General features: G+C 49.4%; 1 protein-coding gene across 1 annotated transcript in view; it reads right to left on the bottom strand.

Moving 5' to 3' along the window:
- The window catches only part of LOC113211889 (leishmanolysin-like peptidase), a gene marked incomplete in the record, with an annotated part of 46,662 nt that overhangs the window by 16,680 nt on the left and 24,221 nt on the right, over positions 1–5,761 (bottom strand).

The following is a 5,761-nucleotide window of genomic DNA, read 5'->3' as shown; positions in this document are numbered from 1 at the left end:
TGTTGAACGTTACGATTTATCTGGATAATTGTTCAGGTTTTAGGCTTGGGAATAACACACATGTTTTCTCTGTGGTGGTCAACACGGAAGTGGTTTTATTTTTCTTTTTCTTCTTAGCCTACAGGATATATACAGTGACCAACTCTTACACACTAACATTTCTATGTACAGTCGGTTGTTGCCAACCTAAATCCGTTTTGTGCTTACTGGATTTCAACACGTCGTTTCAAATTAACTATCGTTTGAAAATATTTTAAAAAAAACTATCTTTTTCCATACCTTAAAATCGAATTACGTTCACATCAACAACACTCGGACGACAAAGCAGCCTATCTGGATAACCCTCGTCCTCATCGTGCCCCCCTCCTACACACTCATTGGATAACACCTCGGATCGGAATACAGAAGAAGAGTGAAAGTGCCGCCCCTTACACTATACTACTGCTTGTAAGGACCGGGGGGATAAGCTATGCGCCTTCCGTAAGTGGCGTCTCATTCCAAAAACCTTTCACGGAGTGCCGCTCCGCACTACCGGCCGTCACTGCTATGGCCCGTCACGCGGGGATGAAATGTAGAGTGACTAATGTGACGGGGGCTGTGACGCGCGCATTGTGTGCTGCCCTAGAGGAAGGCGCCGCCGCCATGGCCCGTCTCGCGCAAACCATTTGGCGCGCAATTTCAAAGCGGCGGGGAAGTCAGAGCAGAGCGGGCGCGAAGCGCGCATGCAATAAAACCGTTTCATTTATGACAAACAGGAAAAAAAATGTTGTAAAATTTAGCTTGAGCGTTTTCCGAAAAAAAATCGAAGGCAAAAAAAATGTAAAAAAAAAAAGTGGAAATTTTTGAAATTCTGGAATAAGGCGAGAGGGAAAGAGGGGTGTGGTGTGGGGGCTGGTACACATGGCACGTGTCACATTCGTAGTTTTCCAGAGCTTTGAATTATTGGTTTGTTTACCCAAGCTGGTGCCTGCCTGCCTAGGCTCGTTGTCACACGGTGCCCGCATGGAAATAAGTAAATAGGAATGACACTTTTATGTGTACTTTTCTAAAGGGTATACAGAAAGTATACTTAAAGTATAGCAGATTGGCACGGCCCTACTTTGCTGGCACTTTTGGCATACGCTTGTCCTATACTTTTTGTATACTTTAAGTGTACTTTTTGGGCACTTTGGACAGTCACATTTTTGGGGTACTTATTTCCATGCGGGTGGAATCACACTTTCCTTAGGACCCTATTATAAATGAACCCCGCTTCAGTCGAGACGAAGTCGCCGTCCTCGTGGTGGTCGTCGCTTGGGGTCGCGAGCGGCCGCCGTGGCTGTGGCCACATGGTGGTCACCGCGGTCAAGGAGGTATACATACCCATTTCATAACTAAAGCGGAAGCTCGCTGACGGGCCGCGGGTGGGCGGGCGGGCCGGACCCTGTGGGGACCTGGGAGGGACCCTGAAGGGGGGGGGGGGGGGGGCACAGCTAGCGCTGTCAGCGCGCCCGCCCTGCCTGCGGTGAGTCGTCTTCTTTTAATATTCGAGACAAGACACGTCCGCGTCCGGCAGCGTTGGAGCCTTTTTGGTCAGAGAAAGCGACAATGTGCGCTTATATACGAATGGGGGGAGGGCTCCCGGTTGTGTCTCTGAGGTTGTGTCTGCCGCCCGCGCGAGGACTCTGGGCACTCACCCACGATCACACAAACGGCGACGCAACACACATCATTGCTATTCCAGCGACGACGCGATACAGGTGGCGCCAACCTGAACTCTATCACACAACACAAACCTGCTGCCAGTTCGGTGAGTCCCGGTGAGTTCATTTTCCTTGTTCTGCGCTGCGCCCCGGATTCTCCTCCACAGCTAAAACTCCTTCCAAAACCGCACACGAAGCACCACCACCACCACCACCACTACTACAACCGACCATACCACAAACTAAAAGCTTTCGGCAGCCGCGCTCGCACTTGAAAAGCGCGCCATTACATGCCGCCGCGGTTTGCACGCCGCGTGTAAGTTTCCCTCAGTTTTGAGAAGCGCGGCGGTCGGCGGCGCCATTCAGTTGTAATAACGCGAGCACCGCACGGGCGCATTTAAAAGTTGGCGCCTCTGATTGCTGGGCGCGAAAGGAATAGGTTTTCCCAGAACAATTTAGAAACGATCCAGCGCAAGTTTATAGGTATATAATACGCTCAGCGCACCCTCAAACCGAGTGAGTGTTGGGCGCGACGAAGCAAGTAGTCTTTGCGATCCACCCACCCCCGGAGCAGAGAGCAGATCATTCAGCAGAGCTCTTCCGATACACAAACCCGCCGGGGCGAAATAATCACAATAAACAGAGAGATGATGAGCAGAGACGGCATGGGAACGATACAACGGCGGCGGCGGCGTTTATTCGGAAGAACGACGAGCAGGGGAGCGAGGCCGTGTTTTATTTCCTCTCTTTATGGAAAAGCCCCGAAAAGCCCCGCCGATAATACGGTACAAAACGCTGCTGCTGCTGCTGCTGTTGCTGCTCGTGTCTGTGTTGTGGCCCCGCCGCTCGGCTCGCCCATACCTATATCTCGGCTCTGCTCTCGACGTTGATTGACGAGACGAAATGTGGTTTTCGCAGAAAATACAAAATTATTTCATTATTCCATATATATACACACTCAGCAGCGTTCGCCCGCCTACAGCCCTCTACAGCTCCCCTCCAGCCCGCACGAGGCAGTAGTATAGTCGTCTGCTCTGCTTTGGGCACCACGTGGCGCATGGCGCATTCCGCCAATAACGGGAGAGCGAAGAAGAATTCGAGGTAAACAAAACAAACGGCGAAATCATTGAGCGGTGATGGAGAGGAGGAATGTCTGGTGGAAGCCCACGGCACCACACGGGCCGCAGCCGCGGGAACGTGCTGCCACTCACACAACGCACTAAATCGTTACGCATCGTGTTAGGCATAGACATGCAGAATTTTACGCATTAACTATGTAGAGTTTATAAATAATAATAATGCACTGCACAATTTGTACATAATTATATATAAACTTTGTGCATACTACTTATGGCTGTATAAAATTTTGCATGTTTATAAGGGTTTAGTGTGAACTGTGTGACGTCACACACGTCACGCCGTGTCACACTGGCGGGAAAAAGCAGTGTCACATCCGTACCATATTCTCTCTCTCTCTCTCTCTCTCTCTCTCTCTCTCTCTCTCTCTCTCTCTCCTCTCTTTCTCTCTCTTTTCTTAAGCAGGTAGATAATTGGTTCAACTCAATGGAGCTCTCAAGCTCTACCGTACCATTTCACGAAATAAAAATCAATCAATCAAAATCTCTCTCTCTCCTCTCTCACCAGTACCCCCCCCCCCTTCCCTCCAACCCAAGTCAGGGCCGATTTCCGTGTGCTTCCCTCGTCTGTCTAAGCATTCAATATTCATGGCTGATTGGGTCGAAACAGCCGTCGAACACGGGAGACAAGGGTCAGACGAGGATATTTCAGCAGCTGTCCGTTGCAGTAACGGTTGGTTTATTTGCACTGCTCAACAGATTCACAGATGGAAACGTGTTACGAACAACCATATGACGCATGTACACATAACAGTGTACTCATTACTGGGGGTGAGTTGACGATGTCAGGTCAGACTCCCTCACACGACTTGGTGTGACGTTGTCAGACTGTCTCACGCTACTTGATGGTGTGACGTTGTCCGACTGTCTCACGCTACTTGGTGTGACGGTGTCACAGACTGTCTCACGCCACTTAATTGGTGTGACGTTTGCCTATAACTGTCTTAGACTAATTGGTGTGACGGTGTCATAGACTGTCTCATGCTGCTTGGTGTGACGGTGTCATAGACTGTCTCACGCTATTTGGTGTGACGGTGTCATAGACTGTCTCACGCTACTCGGTGTGACGGTGTTGCTCATGCACAGAGCGCGCATAGAGCGCTCGGGCGCGCGCGGCTCCGTCTCTCCGATACCCGGCCGTAGGAAGGACTTTCTCTGCTTCGGCTCGGCTGGAGAGCAGGCAGGCGCACTGCATGCCCGGTCAGGGCGGGGCGGAGCGGGGCGGGGCAGGACGGCGTCGAAATGAGATCACGATGAAGACGACAACGGAGAGCAGCCCGGGCAGAGGGCGAGCATAGGGCCCCTTTTTGGTGGACGCCGAGGCGCCGAGCTAACGTATCGCCAACTATACTAACGTGCAATGACCCGTGTGTGGTGTAACGTGCGTAATGTAACGCCAACATCGCGCTGTCCGGCTCACCGCCGTGACGCGTGACGGTCTGCTGACACGCGCTGACACGTGCGGACACGTGCGGACACGAGCTGACTCGTGCAGGAATCATCGGGCTCTGCGTTTTGCAGTTTTGCACGACAACGTTCAACCATACGAATGTGTTGGCGACACTGGCACCCTGACATAGTATTTTTTATTTATTTTTTGCACCCGTCCTCGGTTGCGCAGTAGCAGTCGTGTGTAACTTTTCCAGACGAAAACAAAAAATTGCAATATAGCTGAACAGCTGAAAAATATAACAATAGAGGGGAAAATTGTGGAGCTATAGCTAAAAATTTTGCAAAGTCGATATGTTTTCGGCTAATTAACAATTTAGGTGTGTGATTGAAAATTTCTGGCCCGTGTAGCTAAACACAGCAAAATGTTTGTCTACGTAGCTGAATAATAAATTCAGCTATCCCAAATTTGGCTATTGCGGTTTATCTAATACAGCTAATCATTTTATTTCCGAGCATAAGAAGACACAGCACAGCAGTCGATGGCGGCTCTTCTTCTCCGTGTCACCATTCGAGTATGACAGAGCGCCGCGTATAACATTTGCAAAAGTGCCGCGTACATTTGCAAAAGCGCGTGCCAAGTCGCACTCAGCAGCAGTCGCAAAAGGCTTCGCATTTCACTGCCGAGCCACGCCATCGAATCGCGCCACGCAATTTTCCTATTGAAGCGATCAGCGGCGCGGCGCTGCTGGCTGTGGCGCTTTCGGCTGCCGCCGCTGGGCAAGAGAGCCGGGCAAAGTGCTCAATCTGAGACAAAAGGTCCAGCAGCGGCCCGCCGAGAGCAGGCAGGCGGCGGACAGGGAGTCTCAACGTACAAGGACCGTCTCGAAACCAGGGACCAGGGTACAGGTACAACACAGAGAAAAAAAAAGAAAAAAAACTATTAGAAATAAAAAACTATTAGAAATGAAAAACTATTAGAAATGAAAAACTATTAGAAATGAAAAACTATTAGAAATAAAAAACTATTTGAAACAAAATACTTTTAGAAACAAAAAACTACTCTGTCAAATGCAAGTGTGCACTTTAAATACAATGTATGGCATAAAATATGTACGCACTTACACAAGGTATGTGACGTTACATTTGAAATATCAGTGTACACCAGAAAACTATTTTACCTTTTTAAATTAAAGGGTGAAATAAGCTATTTTTAATCCTTTTTTTAAACACGTTTTCATTTATTACTATCTTTAACATCATGATCGGCAAAAGGAATCGTCATCGCCATATCGACCGGGGTGGCACGAAGGATGACAGCTAAAAAAGAGAAGCAGCCAACAGCAGAGTAAGTAAGTAAATAAGTAACGAGCTGGCCTGTGGGGCGTGACAATCGATGCCAATCAACACACCGTTCCCTGTGCGCTCCCGCGGCAACAGCAGCAGGAGCCGGCGCCTTCCCACGCTCATAGGCCATACTCTCCTATCGGCAAAGTTAGTTATGAAACTATGTAAACGTTCTTGTTTAACGCATCAATCGGAGAGGCGATGCGG

The sequence above is a fragment of the Frankliniella occidentalis genome, unplaced genomic scaffold (genome assembly GCF_000697945.3).
Source record: "Frankliniella occidentalis isolate FOCC.00 unplaced genomic scaffold, Focc_3.1 Scaffold9, whole genome shotgun sequence".
Lineage (NCBI taxonomy): Eukaryota > Metazoa > Arthropoda > Insecta > Thysanoptera > Thripidae > Frankliniella > Frankliniella occidentalis.
Note: the sequence above shows the minus strand (reverse complement) of the source record. Positions and strands in the feature narration are given on the sequence as shown.